The 15,344-nt window shown below is 33.4% G+C and overlaps 1 long non-coding RNA gene across 4 annotated transcripts; it reads right to left on the bottom strand.

Moving 5' to 3' along the window:
* Window positions 1-8,764: 8,764 nt before the first annotated feature.
* Window positions 8,765-14,517, bottom strand: LOC139844322 (uncharacterized). 4 transcript variants are annotated; one of them, XR_011757900.1, is made up of 6 exons: window positions 14,188-14,517; window positions 12,233-13,451; window positions 11,919-12,063; window positions 11,540-11,653; window positions 11,365-11,448; window positions 8,765-9,422 (listed from the first exon to the last, which is right to left on the bottom strand). It is a non-coding gene; the product is annotated as an uncharacterized lncRNA (long non-coding RNA). The 4 variants fall into 4 exon arrangements; XR_011757901.1 differs by having other exon boundaries at window positions 14,372-14,517; XR_011757902.1 differs by lacking the exon at window positions 8,765-9,422 and adding an exon at window positions 9,836-10,150.
* Window positions 14,518-15,344: the final 827 nt, after the last annotated feature.

The raw sequence follows: 15,344 nt of genomic DNA, 5'->3' as shown, positions 1-15,344 counted from the left end.
TGGGAAATAATACTAGTAAAACCTGAATGCATGACTTGTTTCTGGACTTATGAATTACGTGTCTTTATTGCTTTTGCTGAACGACTTGCGTATTAACTAGAATTGTCTTCACAATTGCCTTGTATCAAAGTTATTGTGTGCTATATTTTATGCTGTATGTAAAATGGCGGTATTGTAAGTTTGTAAAATATTGTATAAAAGTTGAATGCAAAATATTATTGTAATCAGTTTTTCATATAGAATTGTAGTAGTTGAATTGTATATTAGCTACTAAGTATGAACTTAACGAGTAGGTACAATCCGAATGGAAAATTATAAAACGCTAATATGAAGAAAAAGCTTTTATAAATAAGTTCATATTATGCTACGAAATACTATTGACTACTCTTAATATTCTATATGATTAACTTAATTCTTTTGGCTATTTTTGAAGGAAATGGCACCGACTACTCGTCAGAACTTGAACATGAGCGAGGAAGACTTCCGTGTTTTCCTTGCTGCGAACATAGCCGCAGTGCAGGCCGCAATGCAAAATAACAACAATAACTATGGTTCTAGCAGTGAAACTAATTTCACAAGAAATCGTGTAGGATGCTCCTACAAAGAATTCACTGCCTGTAAACCTTTGGAATTCGATGGAACCGAGGGTCCAATCGGATTAAAACGGTGGACTGAAAAGGTTGAATCGGTGTTTGCCATAAGTAAATGTACTGAAGAAGACAAAGTAAAGTACGCTACGCATACCTTCACAGGTACTGCGTTAACATGGTGGAACACCTATCTCGAGCAGGTGGGACAAGATGCTGCTTACGCATTACCGTGGTCAGCATTCAAGCACTTGATGAACGAGCAGTACCGTCCTAAAAACGAGATCAATAAGCTCAAGGTAGAGCTTAGAGGATTACGAACGCAAGGTTTCGACATTACCACGTACGAACGACGATTCACAGAGTTGTGCCTATTGTGTCCAGGAGCGTTCGAAGATGAAGAAGAGAAAATCGACGCATTTGTAAAAGGGTTACCAGAAAGGATTCAAGAAGATGTGAGTTCACATGAGCCCGCCTCTATACAAAAGGCAAGTCGAATGTCTCACAAACTCAGAAATCAGATTGAGGGAAGGATTAAAGAACAGACGGCCGAAGAAGCCAACACGAAACAAGTCAAGAGAAAGTGGGAGGAAAACAGTGACAAGGGTCACCAATACAACAACAACAATTACAACCACAATCACAACAACCATCCCAACAACCGCAACATCAATCGCAACAACAACCGTCCCAACAACATCAACAACCGTCCCAACAACAACAACAATCGTCCCAACAACAATAATAATGACAACATGAGGCAGAAAACCAGGTGCTTAAGGTGTGAGAAATACCATCAGGATAATTACTGTAGGGATTTATGCACAAAATGCAAAAGAACGGGTCACATTGCTGCAAAGTGTGGAATCTATGGACCGAAGATTAACAGGATTAAAGGATCAAATAATGTCGAAACATTTAATGCCGCCATTACTTGTTTTGGATGTGGAAAGACGGGTCATTACAAAACTGCATGCCCGGACGAAGTAAATAATAATGGCCAAAACCGTGGAAGAGTCTTCAACATTAATGCGGTTGAAGCGCAGGAAGACCCGGAGATTGTTACGGGTACGTTTCTTATTGACGATAAACCTGCTTATGTTTTATTTGATTCGGGTGCGGATATAAGCTATATGAGTAGAGATTTTTGTGCTAAATTAAGTTGCCCATTAATGCCATTGGAGAATAAGTTTTTACTTGAATTAGCAAACGGTAAATTAATTACAGCAGATAAAATATGTCAGAATCGAGAAATTAAACTGGTTAGCGAAATGTTTAAGATTGATTTGATACCAGTAGAGTTAGGGAGTTTTGATGTGATAATCGGCATGGCATGGTTGAAAGAGGTGAAAGCAGAAATCGTCTGTTACAAAAATGCAATTCGCATTGTACAAGAAAAAGGGAAACCCTTAATGGTGTACGGAGAAAAGAGCAACGCGAAGCTAAATCTTATTAGGAATTTGAAGGCGCAAAAACTAATAAGAAAAGGTTGCTATGCCGTTCTAGCACACGTTGAGAAGATACAAACTGAAGAAAAGAACATCAATAATGTTCCCATCGCAAAAGAATTTCCCGATGTATTTCCGAAAGAATTACCGGGACTACCTCCACACCGATCTGTTGAATTTCAAATAGATCTTGTACCAGGTGCTGCACCAATAGCTCGTGCTCCATACAGACTCGCACCCAGTGAAATGAAAGAACTCCAAAGTCAATTACAAGAACTTTTAGAGCGTGGTTTCATACGACCAAGCACATCACCGTGGGGAGCTCCTGTTTTGTTTGTCAAAAAGAAGGATGGTACATTCAGATTGTGTATCGACTACCGAGATTTGAACAAACTTACCATCAAGAACCATTATCCACTGCCAAGAATCGAAGACTTGTTTGATCAACTCCAAGGTTCGTCAGTTTATTCGAAGATTGATTTACGTTCTGGGTATCATCAAATGCGGGTGAAGGAAGATGATATTCTGAAGACTGCTTTTAGGACGTGTTACGGTCATTACGAGTTTATGGTTATGCCTTTTGGTTTGACTAATGCACCAGCTGTGTTCATGGACCTCATGAACTGAGTGTGTGGACCATACCTTGACAAGTTTGTCATTGTTTTCATCGATGACATACTTATTTACTCAAAGAATGAACAAGAGCACGAAGAACATTTGAGAAAAGTGCTAGAGTTGTTGAGGAAAGAAAAACTGTATGCTAAGTTTTCAAAGTGTGCATTTTGGTTGGAAGAAGTTCAATTCCTCGGTCACATAGTGAACAAAGAAGGTATTCAGGTGGATCCGGCAAAGATTGAAACCGTTGAAAAGTGGGAAACCCCGAAAACTCCGAAGCATATACGCCAATTTTTTTAATTGGCTGGTTACTACAGAAGATTCATGCAAGATTTTTCCAAAATAGCAAAATCCTTGACTGCATTAACGCATAAAGGGAAGAAATTTGAATGGAAGGATGAGCAAGAGAAAGCATTTCAATTATTGAAGAAAAAGTTAACGACGGCACCTATATTATCATTACCTGAAGGGAATGATGATTTTGTGATTTATTGTGACGCTTCAAAGCAAGGTCTCGGCTGTGTATTAATGCAACAAACGAAGGTAATTGCTTATGCATCCAGACAATTGAAGATTCACGAACAAAATTATACGACTCAAGATTTGGAATTGGGCGCTGTTGTTTTTGCATTAAAGACTTGGATGCACTATTTATATGGGGTCAAAAATATTATATATACCGACCACAAAAGTCTCCAACATATATTTAATCAGAAACAACTAAACATGAGGCAGCGTAAGTGGATTGAGTTGTTGAATGATTATGAATTTGAGATTCATTACCACCCGGGGAAGGCGAATGTGGTAGTCGACGCTTTGAGTAGAAAGGACAGAGAACCTATACGGGTAAAAGCTATGAATATAATTATTCGTACTAACCTTACTACTCAAATAAAGGAGGCGCAACAGGGAGTTTTAAAAGAGGGAAATTTGAAGGATGAAATACCCAAAGGTTCGGAGAAACATCTTAATATTAGGGAAGATGGAACCCGGTATAGGGCTGAAAGAATTTGGGTACCAGAGTTTGGAGATGTGAGAGAAATGGTACTTAAGGAAGCACATAAAACCAGATACTCAATACATCCTGGAGCGGGAAAGATGTACAAAGATCTCAAGAAACACTTTTGGTGGCCGGGTATGAAAGCCGATATTGCTAAATACGTAGGAGAATGTCTGACGTGTTCTAAGGTCAAAGCTGAACATCAGAAACCATCAGGTCTACTTCAACAACCTGAAATCCCGGAATGGAAATGGGAAAACATTACCATGAATTTCATTACTAAATTGCCAAGGATTGCAAGTGGTTATGACACTATTTGGGTAATAGTCGATCATCTCACCAAATCAGCGCACTTTCTGCCAATGAGAGAAGATGATAAAATGGAGAAGTTGGCACGACTATACTTGAAAGAAGTATTCTCCAGACATGGAGTACCAGTCTCTATTATCTCTTATAGGGATGGTAGATTTGTTTCAAGATTTTGACAAACGTTACAACAAGCATTGGGAACTTGTCTAGACATGAGTACTGCCTATCACCCACAAACTGATGGGCAGAGTGAAAGGACGATACAAACACTTGAAGACATGCTACGAGCATGTGTTATTGATTTTGGAAACAGTTGGGAGTGACATCTACCGTTAGCAGAGTTTTCCTACAACAACAGTTACCACTCGAGTATTGAGATGGCACCGTTTGAGGCACTTTATGGTAGAAAGTGCAGGTCTCCGATTTGTTGGAGTGAAGTTGGGGATAGACAAATTACGAGTCTAGAGATAATCCAAGAAACTACCGAAAAAAACCATTCAAATTCAACAACGATTGAAAGCCGCCCAAAGTCGACAAAAGAGTTACGCGAACCTTTAAAGAAAATATATAGAATTTGAAATTGGAGAGATGGTCATGCTTAAGGTTTCACCTTGGAAAGGCGTTGTTCGATTTGGTAAACGGGGCAAACTAAATCCAAGGTACATTGGGTCATTCAAGATTATAGATCGTGTCGGACCAGTAGCTTACCGACTTGAATTACCTCAACAACTCGCCAGCGTACATAATACTTTTCATGTCTCGAATCTGAAGAAATGTTTTGCTAAAGAATATCTCACTATTCCATTAGACGAAATCCAAATCAATGAAAAACTTCAATTCATCGAAGAACCCGTCGAAATAATGGATCGTGAGGTTAAAAGACTTGAGCAAAATAAAATACCAATTGTTAAGGTTCGATGGAATGCTCGTAGAGGACCCGAGTTCACCTGGGAACGTGAAGATCAGATGAAGAAGAAATACCCACACCTATTTCCAGAAGATACGTCAACACCTCCAACTGCTTAAAATTTCGGGACGAAATTTATTTAACTGGTAGGTACTGTAGTGACCCGAACTTTTCCATGTTTACATTGATTAAATGAAATTGATAATTACAAGATTAAATGTTTCCAACATGTTAAGCAATCAAACTTGTTAAGACTTGATTATTTGAAATAGGTTTCATGAAGACAATTGACCACCCAAGTTGACCGGTGATTCACGAACGTTAAAAACTTGTAAAAACTATATGATATATATATATATATGGATATATATAGTTAACATGATATTAGGATAAGTAAGTATCTCACTAGGTATATTAACAATGGGTTATATATATAAAAATGAGATTACTAAGTCAAGAAATTCGAAACGATATATATAACGATTATCGTTAGAACAACATCTTACTAAATATATATGTATCATATTAAGATATTGTTACACTATATTTAACATTATAAAATGATAAATATATATATCATTAAGTATGTTAACAATGAACTACATATGTAGAAACAAGACTACTAACTTAAGAATTGTGAAACAAGACATATATGTAACGATTATCGTCGTAACGACAGTTTAATGTATATATATCATATTAAGATATATTCATACATCATAATATCATGATAATGTAACAATTTAACATCTCATTTGATATAATAAACAATGGGTCAATAATATTAAATGAGATCGTTAACTTAAAGGTTTCAAAACAATACTTACATGTAACGACTAACGATGACTTAATGACTCAGTTAAAATGTATATACATGTAGTATATTAATATGTATTAGTACACTTTTGAAAGACTTCAATACATATATCAAAGTACTTCTACTTAACAAAAATGCCTACAATTGCATTCTCAATCATTTTCATCAACAATTCTACTCGTATGCACCCGTATTCGTACTCGTACAATACACAGCTCCTAGATGTACATACTATTGGTGTATACACTTCAATGAGCAGCTCTTAGCAGCCCTTGTGAGTCACAAGACATGTGGGAACCATCATTTGGCAACTAACATGAAATATCTCACAAAAATACAAAGTAATGGAGGCTATATGACAAGCCATGGTTCACGAAATTCTTCACCAACCATTTTCATTTTCCAATTTTTATGCATCAAATTGATCTCTCTCAAACTCTCTCTTGATGTTCTAAGTGTTCTTCATCATCTTCATCAAAATCTACATCAATCTAGCTCTTAAATCTATACATAAACCAACTTACAAAACAACTACTCAAGAACACTTCAAGAACACATTCCAAGTAATCATCTAAGATCAAGAAACCTCTGATAATTACAGTAAGTTATCATTCTAATTCAAGGTATAATTCATGTTTAAACTTTGATTCGATTTCTATAACTATAAACTATCTTAATTCGAATAAAAATCTTACTTGAACTTGTTTCGTGTCATGATTCTACTTCAAAAACTTTCAAGCCATCTAAGATCCTTTGAAGCTAGATCATTTCTTGTCACTTTCAGTAGGTTTACCTACTAAACTTGAGGTAGTAATGATGTTCATAACATCATTCGATTCATATATATATAACTATCTTATTCGAAGATTTAAACTTGTAATAACTAGAACATAGTTTAGTTAATTCTAAACTTGTTCGCAAGCAAAGTTAATCCTTCTAACTTGACTTTTAAAATCAACAAAACACTTGTTCTATATCTATATGATATGCTAACTTAATGATTTAAAACCTGGAAACACGAAGAACACCGTAAAACTGGACATACGCCGTCATAGTAAAATCGGGGGCTGTTTTGGGTTAGATAATTAAAAACTATGATAAACTTTGATTTAGAAGTTGTTCTTCTGGGAAAACGATTTTTCTTATGAACATGAAACTCAAAGTGGAAATATGTTCTTCAAAATGGTCATCAAGACGTCATTTTTTCGACTGAAATGACTACCTCTACCAAAACGACTTGTAACCTGTATTTCCGACTATAAACCTATACTTTTTCTGTTTAGTTTCATAAAATACCGTTCAATATGAAACCCTAGCAAGTTGATTCACTCAAAACGGATTTAAAACGAAGAAGTTATGGGTAAAACAAAATTGGTTAAAAATGGTTATTTTGACTACGGGATGAATTGACAAAAATCTATACTAACCATATCCTAACTAACTTATATTGTATTATACATGTATTCTAACATATGTTATGTAATCTTGATAGACCATAGACACGTATACTATGTTTTGACATATCATATCGACGTCATCTATATATATTATTTGGAACAACCATAGACACTCTATATGCGGTAATGTTCGAGTTAGCTATACAGGGTTGAGGTTGATTCCAAAATAATATATATACTTTGAGTTGTGATCGAGTCTGAGACTTGTATACACTGGGTCGTGGATTGATTCGAGATAATAGATATTGATTTATTTCTGTACTACTAACTGTGGACAACTATCTATGGACTACGAACGTTGGACTGTTAACTTAACAAAACTTAAATCATTAAAACATAATAAAACATATTGTGAATACATTTCGATCATACTTTGATATATATGTATATATTTGTTATAGGTTCATGAATCGACCCGTGGCCAAGTCTTATTTCCGACGAAGGAAAAATCTGTGAAAGTGAGTTATAGTCCCACTTTTAAAATCTAATATTTTTGGGATGAGAATACATGCAGTTTTATAAATGTTTTACAAAATAGACACAAGTACTTGAAATGATATTCTATGATTGAATCATTATACCGGATATCACCCTTTCAGCTTGGTAGCCTAAGAATTAGGGAACAGACCTCCTAATTGACGCGAATCCTGAAGATAGATCTATGGGCCTAACAAACCCCATCCAAGTTATGGATGCTTTAGTACTTTGATTTTATATACAGATGAGTGTACATGTATATTTGGGGATATTCTAGATGCATTTGTTGATGTCGGTTACCAGGTGTTCATCATATGAATAATTTTTATGCAGATTGCATGTTGTTTATGAGAAATGGAAATATGAAATCTTGTGGTCTATTATTACGATTTGATAAAAATATAGGTTAAACCTATAACTCACCAACATTTTTGTTGACGTTTTAAGCATGTTTATTCTCAGGTGATTATTAAGAGCTTCCGCTGTTGCATGCTAAATAAAGACAAGATTGGAGTCTGCATGCTTGTATAATATTGTTTAAAAACTGCATTCGAAGACTTAAGTTGATGTGTAATATTATTGTAAACCATTATGTAATGGTCGTGTGATAACGCTATATTTTAGATTATCATTATTTGATAATCGTCGAAATGTTTTTAAAAACCTTTATCGATAAAATAAAGGTTATGGTTGTTTTAAAAATCGAATGCAGTCTTTGAAAAACGTCTCATATAGAGGTCAAAACCTCGCAACGAAATCAATTAATATGAAACGTTTATAATCATTATGAACGGGACATTTCATTGGTTGACACTTTAAAACATGTTTATTCTCAGGTTTGAAAGAAATCTTCCACTGTGCATTCGCTCATTTTAAAGATATTATTTGGAGTCATTCATGGCATATTTCAAAGAACGTTGCATTCAAGTCGTTGAGTTCAATCAGAATTATTATTAAGTAAATGACAGATTAGGTCATTTATGGTTTGAATATTATGAAATGGTATGCATGTCTGTCAACTTTCGATGTAATGAAAGTTTGTCTTTTAAAAACAAATGCAATGTTTGTAAAATGTATCATATAGAGGTCAAATACCTCGCGATGTAATCATATGTTATTGTATTCGTCCTTATAGATTAGGACGGGTCGCTTCAATAGATTAGTAATGTGTAATTTCAATATTTCAACAACACTTTTATTCATAAACATAAAAAACGATTATAACAAATGGTGTACAACATATCACTACTAAAAAACTATGGCAATCTAGATGGACATGTATTCCTGTTGTGACCTTCAGCTATGCATATACCACACTTTGGTTTACGCTTTTCACATTCATCCATCTGGTTCTTAAAACGTTTTAATTTCTTCCTCCCTGTGTGCTTAATCAATCTTGTTGGATCTGCTATAATCTTCCAATCAAAAGGTACCCAGTAACTCGTGTCTCTAAGTGGATTAAAATGATGGCTATATTGCTCTCTCCAAAAGATAGTTGTGTACTTTTTACTACACAATCTATTTACATTCTCATGTAGATAGCTACACATGGAATTGAAATGAGAGCAATGTAATCTTTGGTGTTGCCATATTTCACATGAACACTTTTTGTCTTTAAACTCCACAGCGTAGTCGGTGCCACCTTCACCGCTTCTTTGATAAGTTGATTGAACCTTGTACACACCTTGTTGTTCGTTATAACATGTTATGTATCATTCAATGTATAGTGCCATGTTAGGGCACGGGTGGCAGTATCATTCAATGTACAGTGCCATGTGCAGTGGCAGATCTAGGAATCGTAGTCACTGGTATCACATAATAGTTAATACTTTAATAAATACTAAATATTTTAATAATAATAAAACAATCAAATCAAGTAATAACAATAATACTCTATACATTCCATATTAATAGTTCACAAAAAAAAAAAAAAAAAAAAAAAAAAAAACATTGTATAAAGAAATCTTATAATCACATTATACTTTGTTGTACTTTACAATTTTACCCTTTATTTTTCTATTATTTTGTGTTGTATACAATACTTGGTAATAGAGAACTTTACATTAACACTTTTATCTGTTTATAAAAAATGGACTATGGACTATTAATATACAAGGAAAAATATCTCACATCAATCATATATTTACCACTACTTAAAAGTAGTTGTTATATAAAGAGTAACTATTGAATCTCTCATCCCTAATAATACAATGGAATGATTGAAACTTTATTATTATTGTTATTATTATTATTACTAGTTTAATGCCCGCGAATTCGCGGGACTACTTTATGGGATTAAGCAAGTATTAGTTAGAAAATACTTAATGTGAAACATTATATTATTTGCATAGTTTTCAGTTACGGACACAATCATAGAATATTGCTATATAGTTGTTGAGCAAAAGATAACAAATAAACTCATAAATGCAAGTCTAATTCATAAACTTAGGTCTTGTTTCCCATATATTATTTCACGCTTCCAATCTCTTGACGTGTTGATGTAAAGATAGCGAAGTTTGATGATTCGAAATACCTTCATGAAACAGTAGAAAAAACAACACAAACGATGACAACAACTACTATCAAACACCATATAATTACCTCATAAGCAACAATAATCAAACACACAAGGGAAAACAACATATGCAATTAGAAGTAATATCCGAAAAAGCAAAACATAGAATAAAAAACGGAGAGTAATAAACTCATGATACAGCAGTGAGCCAATTTTGACCCACTTACTTGAAAGGGTTGACCACAAAATTCCTATTGTTTTAGTAGGAAACTCATGAGTGATCTTGGTTGCAAACAACTACTTACTCCTAAAAGAGTTCTATTAACTATCACGAATCACAGTGTCCCCAAATTAGCATTACCGATGAGCAAACCTAAAAGATAGAGTTGAAAATGCCTAATAAGTTAGGAGTAATAAGTTAGAAATAAGTATAGACAAATGGATGTTTAAGGTGACAATTTCAATAAAAACACAAATTGAAGAAAAAACCTAGCACTTCGTTATAAAAATTGGGGAAAAAAAAATAGCGAAAAATATCACAACCCAGCTAAACAAAATGACATGACTTAGAACGTTATAGTCATTTTGATACACGATGGAAATTTTGACCCACCTGACCTACTTCATTTTCATCTACTATTAAAAAAAAATCAATGTGTTATACACGTAGTCAATAACTACATACTTAACCAAACTTTTTTCAATAAAATGGATTAAAATAGACAACTATATTAGTAGGGAGGAATATAATTCCTTTAAGAACCTCATCCTCAATCTAACTTCAGGCAGACATTAGGATGAGAAAGGGCAATAGTTGTTAATGTTTTTAATTAATGGAATATGATTGCTTAAGAGACTATTGAGTGTGTTCAATCGTCTATTCAAATCATCATAGTTCCTCGGGTTTCCAACCAATTCACACAGTTTACATTTATGAGCTAGAAGAAGTAATCTCGACCCAATGAGTTGAGTGCGTAAAGTAAAATAAAAAAGAACAATATCGTCGAATGTGTATGTTTAACGCATAAAACTTACTAAAACCATTTATACAAATAGATTATCAAAGAATACTACATATTTCCCAACCATATTGGACACACTAAGTCTGTATGGAAGAAACTGTGTCAGATCAACCCAATCCCTTCTACAGATTCACCCATATTGACCCGTGAGCAAACCCACCCATTTTGTCACATCTATTATAACAAAAGAGATCTATTCAAATATTGTACCTTTTGGATGGATGACTTGGACATTTTTCAACTTGAGTTGAGTAGACATATTGTACGCAATTTCTTTGTCCGCAATTGGCACATCTGACAAAATTTCCAACATAGATTAACTTAGAATTTTGACTAAATGATAACCGGCTAATATATGAACATTAATATGAACTACATGACATACAACAACACTTTCAGGTCCTATGTAAACGTCGTATTCTTAAATCAGTTCGATGAGATCTGAGTGCCAGCCAAGCAATAATATGCATTCTTTTGGTCCCACACTCCAGTCTGATGCCTGCATATATTAGCAAAAATCTATTAAATTCATCTTTTTTTCCTTCAAACCAATATGGTTGGTTGCAAATGAGTACATTGAACTATTCTTAAATATACTATTCTGCAAGTAGCTATAGTTTCATCCGTTTATCGCAAAATTATTAATTAATAAATATAAGTAACTACAATACTATCTTCATATTAGAATGTAGTTTTAATAATTTGGAGAATACAACTATAGTCATATTTATAAAAAAACTTATAATAACTTTGAACAAATGAACCTGGAAAATTAATCCATTCAGTGGAACTGAAAACTGAAGCAACTGAAGCTCTAAAGACAGTTATGGGAAGCTGTAGAAGTAGTCATCCACCTCTGCTCCTACTAAATATTCAAGTTGAGCCTCCAAATTCAACTCATCCTACATTCTAACAGTTACACAAAGAAAATTTTCATTCCATCAAAAGGGAAAACAAAAGACCAAATTAAGAATCAATATAAAGAATGTAAAGTTTCAGTTATTGTACAAAAAGTAGGATTATTTGATAAGGACTATATATTTCCGAAACAAAAGGTCAACTAAAGGGATAAAAATACCTCTGTCCTCATCATGTCTTGCATGTAAAGCGCTATTATGATTCATCTCTCATGAGCTGCAAAGTTTTCTGGCAACGTGTTGCTTTCCTTGCTTTTTCCAGAGCTCCGTATAACATACTCAGGTACGTATCAATTTTTCTATTTTTGGCCGGAGGTCCTTACGGAAGCAATATCTCTGCCCTCGAGTAGAGAGATGGATGACTTTTTCTTCCCGTGGGTAGAGAATTTTTTCTATGCACGTGGGTAGAGAGACGACCTATCTTTTATTCTAGGGTAGAGGAAGGAAAAGAAGTTGCTCTCACATCGTACATACTATATATGAATTATGGCATTATACCATGTGTTTGCTTCTAGCTTAAGACCAGCGAATTCGCGGGGTTTTTTAAGTGACGAATCAAAAATTAAATTTTGTCAGAATAATTATATTTTATATAGTACTCCGTATTTGTTAAGTGGAATAGAATTCAAAATAATATAATGTTGAATATATGATAATAAAGAAAACATGTTACAACTTGAAAAATAAAATAGCATGAAGTTGTAAACCTTAAATTGTTGTAAGAAGAGAGAGTTTGTAGTTAATTTTTTTGGCGAGTTGACCACAACTTATTCAATGATTATAATCTCTTAACGTGTTGATGAATTGTATAGAGTGTGGAAGATGTTTGCTTTATTTTGAGTATACGTTAGATCTCGATGGAACATTTAATATGAGTAAAAGATAACCTACTTAGCTACTTCCTAATCACAAATAAACTTATCAAGTCATTTACCTATTTCCTTTGGAGTTGAGAAGTTGTTACCCAAATTACACCCTACCCAAATATCCTTTACAGAAGCTGCTGACCTGGAGCCGTGTGAGATTGATGGAACTCTATTGACACCATCTACATGAGGTTGCCACTTGCCATACCTCTTGCTAGAGAGTTTTTTTTTTTATATATATTAATTTTGCCGTTAAAAAAAAACTGCATGTGTTGAGTAATCAAATCAATCAAAATAAATATAAGTAGATGGATTGAAATTGTAACATTCATTGTAAAGTAAAGATTATATATGGTAGGCAAGAAACTTTAGATGACCCACAAGAACTTCCAATGGCAAACCTTGTAGAAGTATTTCCTCTCACACTTGCTGCAGAAGCTCGATATTGCAAGTTAACTGATGTTGCAATGAACTAATGCCGATCAGCAAAAGTTTCCATAAGACGTAACACAACCTACATATAAGTAAAGCACGAGCTCACTGAAAAAAGAGACTCTTGAATATGTGTCATTCTATTTCATGGTGGAAATAATGATTACTAACAATTTATTTATTTTTTTAACTATAAGTCACATAATGTGTATTTCAAATGCGTGAGTTGTATTACATCACTCCATTCAAAATGTTTATAAACAATCTTTAGTAGTGGTAGCAATTCAAACCCACAAAGTGTTTGACTATGAATGTATTAGACTGCTAAATTTTTGTTCAGATGCATCAAAAAATTGTGTATGTATTATACAGGCTGATCATATCATTTTTGTCACAAAAATTTAATTGTAGAAACATTATTAAAAGTTTAGCAGCAAGACAATCCTCAGCATCGATTGATGAACATGAATCTTTTATGGATCAGTACACATGTAAAATGTAACATATTGATACAATATTTATAGGCTTAATCAGAAATTCATATAAGATAATTTAAGACTAAATCCATTGATGAATCATATACCTACTAAATATTTTAAGATCGGATCAGACATTCATATAAGATTATTCACAGCCACCAATGATCAACACTATTCGTTTATGGATCAGCAAAATTGTAAAAGTTAATTAACAAATTCATACAATATTTTAACTAACATCTTATATGACGAAATCGTACACGATCAGACATTCATAAACATATTGTGTGATTCGATACGATACAATATTTCAAAGTATTGAAATTAAAATCTGATTACCTTAGTACACAAACTTGGCGTTGTAGAATAAAAACATTCTATTAACGTAATAGTGGACTGCAGGATCTTGATAAGAGATAAGAGATCTATCGACATTTGCTCAAACAATCAAATCTTAATTCGCCAAATTTGATTCTTCCCGACTAAGACTATTGTTTAATTGATTTCAAAAATCAAAACATACCTTCTTGTGCTATTACAATATGCGATTTAGATGTAGATGAGTGATAAATTGATTTTCTATCTTGAGGATTGTCGTGTGTGTTTTTAAAGCAAATTAGGGTTCTTTTCTTTGCAGTCCTATAGCGATTGGTATGAAATTTGAATAACCCCTATTTTTTGTTACTGATACCGTCCTTTTTTTTAATATGAAGGCTAATTTAGTCTAATTAGCGTTAATCATTTAGATTACGAGGTCACGGTCATGATTTTGAGATTTTAATGGTCTAGATTAAGAGGAGATTTGGTAATGGAAGGCTAGGATTAATAGTTAGAAAATAAGATGATTTATTTTTGTGTTTGTTATTATATATAGTATAGATATAGATATAGATAGATAGATTTTTTGTTACTGATACCGTCCTTTTTTTTAATATGAAGGCTAATTTAGTCTAATTAGCGTTAATCATTTAGATTATGAGGTCACGGTCATGATTTTGAGATTTTAATGGTCTAGATTAAGAGGAGATTTGGTAATGGAAGGCTAGGATTAATAGTTAGAAAATAAGATGATCTATTTTTGTGTTTGTTATTATATATAGTATAGATAGATTATTATTAATGGGCTTTAAATTTTTTTCTAAGATATGTCACTGAAACAATATTTATTAATATAATGATCCAAACAATTTTTTGGCATTTAGAGTTAGTAACTAAAAAATTAATGGATGAAAAAATGAACGGAGTTTGAGTTCACTTATATAGAAAAGAAATGTAAGTGAAGATAAAATTAAAATAAAGATGAGGGTTAAACTTAATATTTAAACATATATAAAGGCTTTGAATTACTCCTATTAAAGTTAAAAAATACGGAATGAAAAATAATATAGAATACAGGTAGTGGGTCCAAGTGTCCATATACTCCACATATTTTCATCCCCTCCCAGATATCTTCATCTCCCTCCTCCATCTCATTCCTCTGCATCTACATCTAATCT

Source organism: Rutidosis leptorrhynchoides, chromosome 4 (genome assembly GCF_046630445.1).
Source record: "Rutidosis leptorrhynchoides isolate AG116_Rl617_1_P2 chromosome 4, CSIRO_AGI_Rlap_v1, whole genome shotgun sequence".
NCBI classification, from domain to species: Eukaryota; Viridiplantae; Streptophyta; class Magnoliopsida; order Asterales; family Asteraceae; genus Rutidosis; species Rutidosis leptorrhynchoides.
The sequence above is the reverse complement of the archived record's forward strand: the minus strand, read 5'-3'. Positions and strand labels throughout refer to the sequence as shown.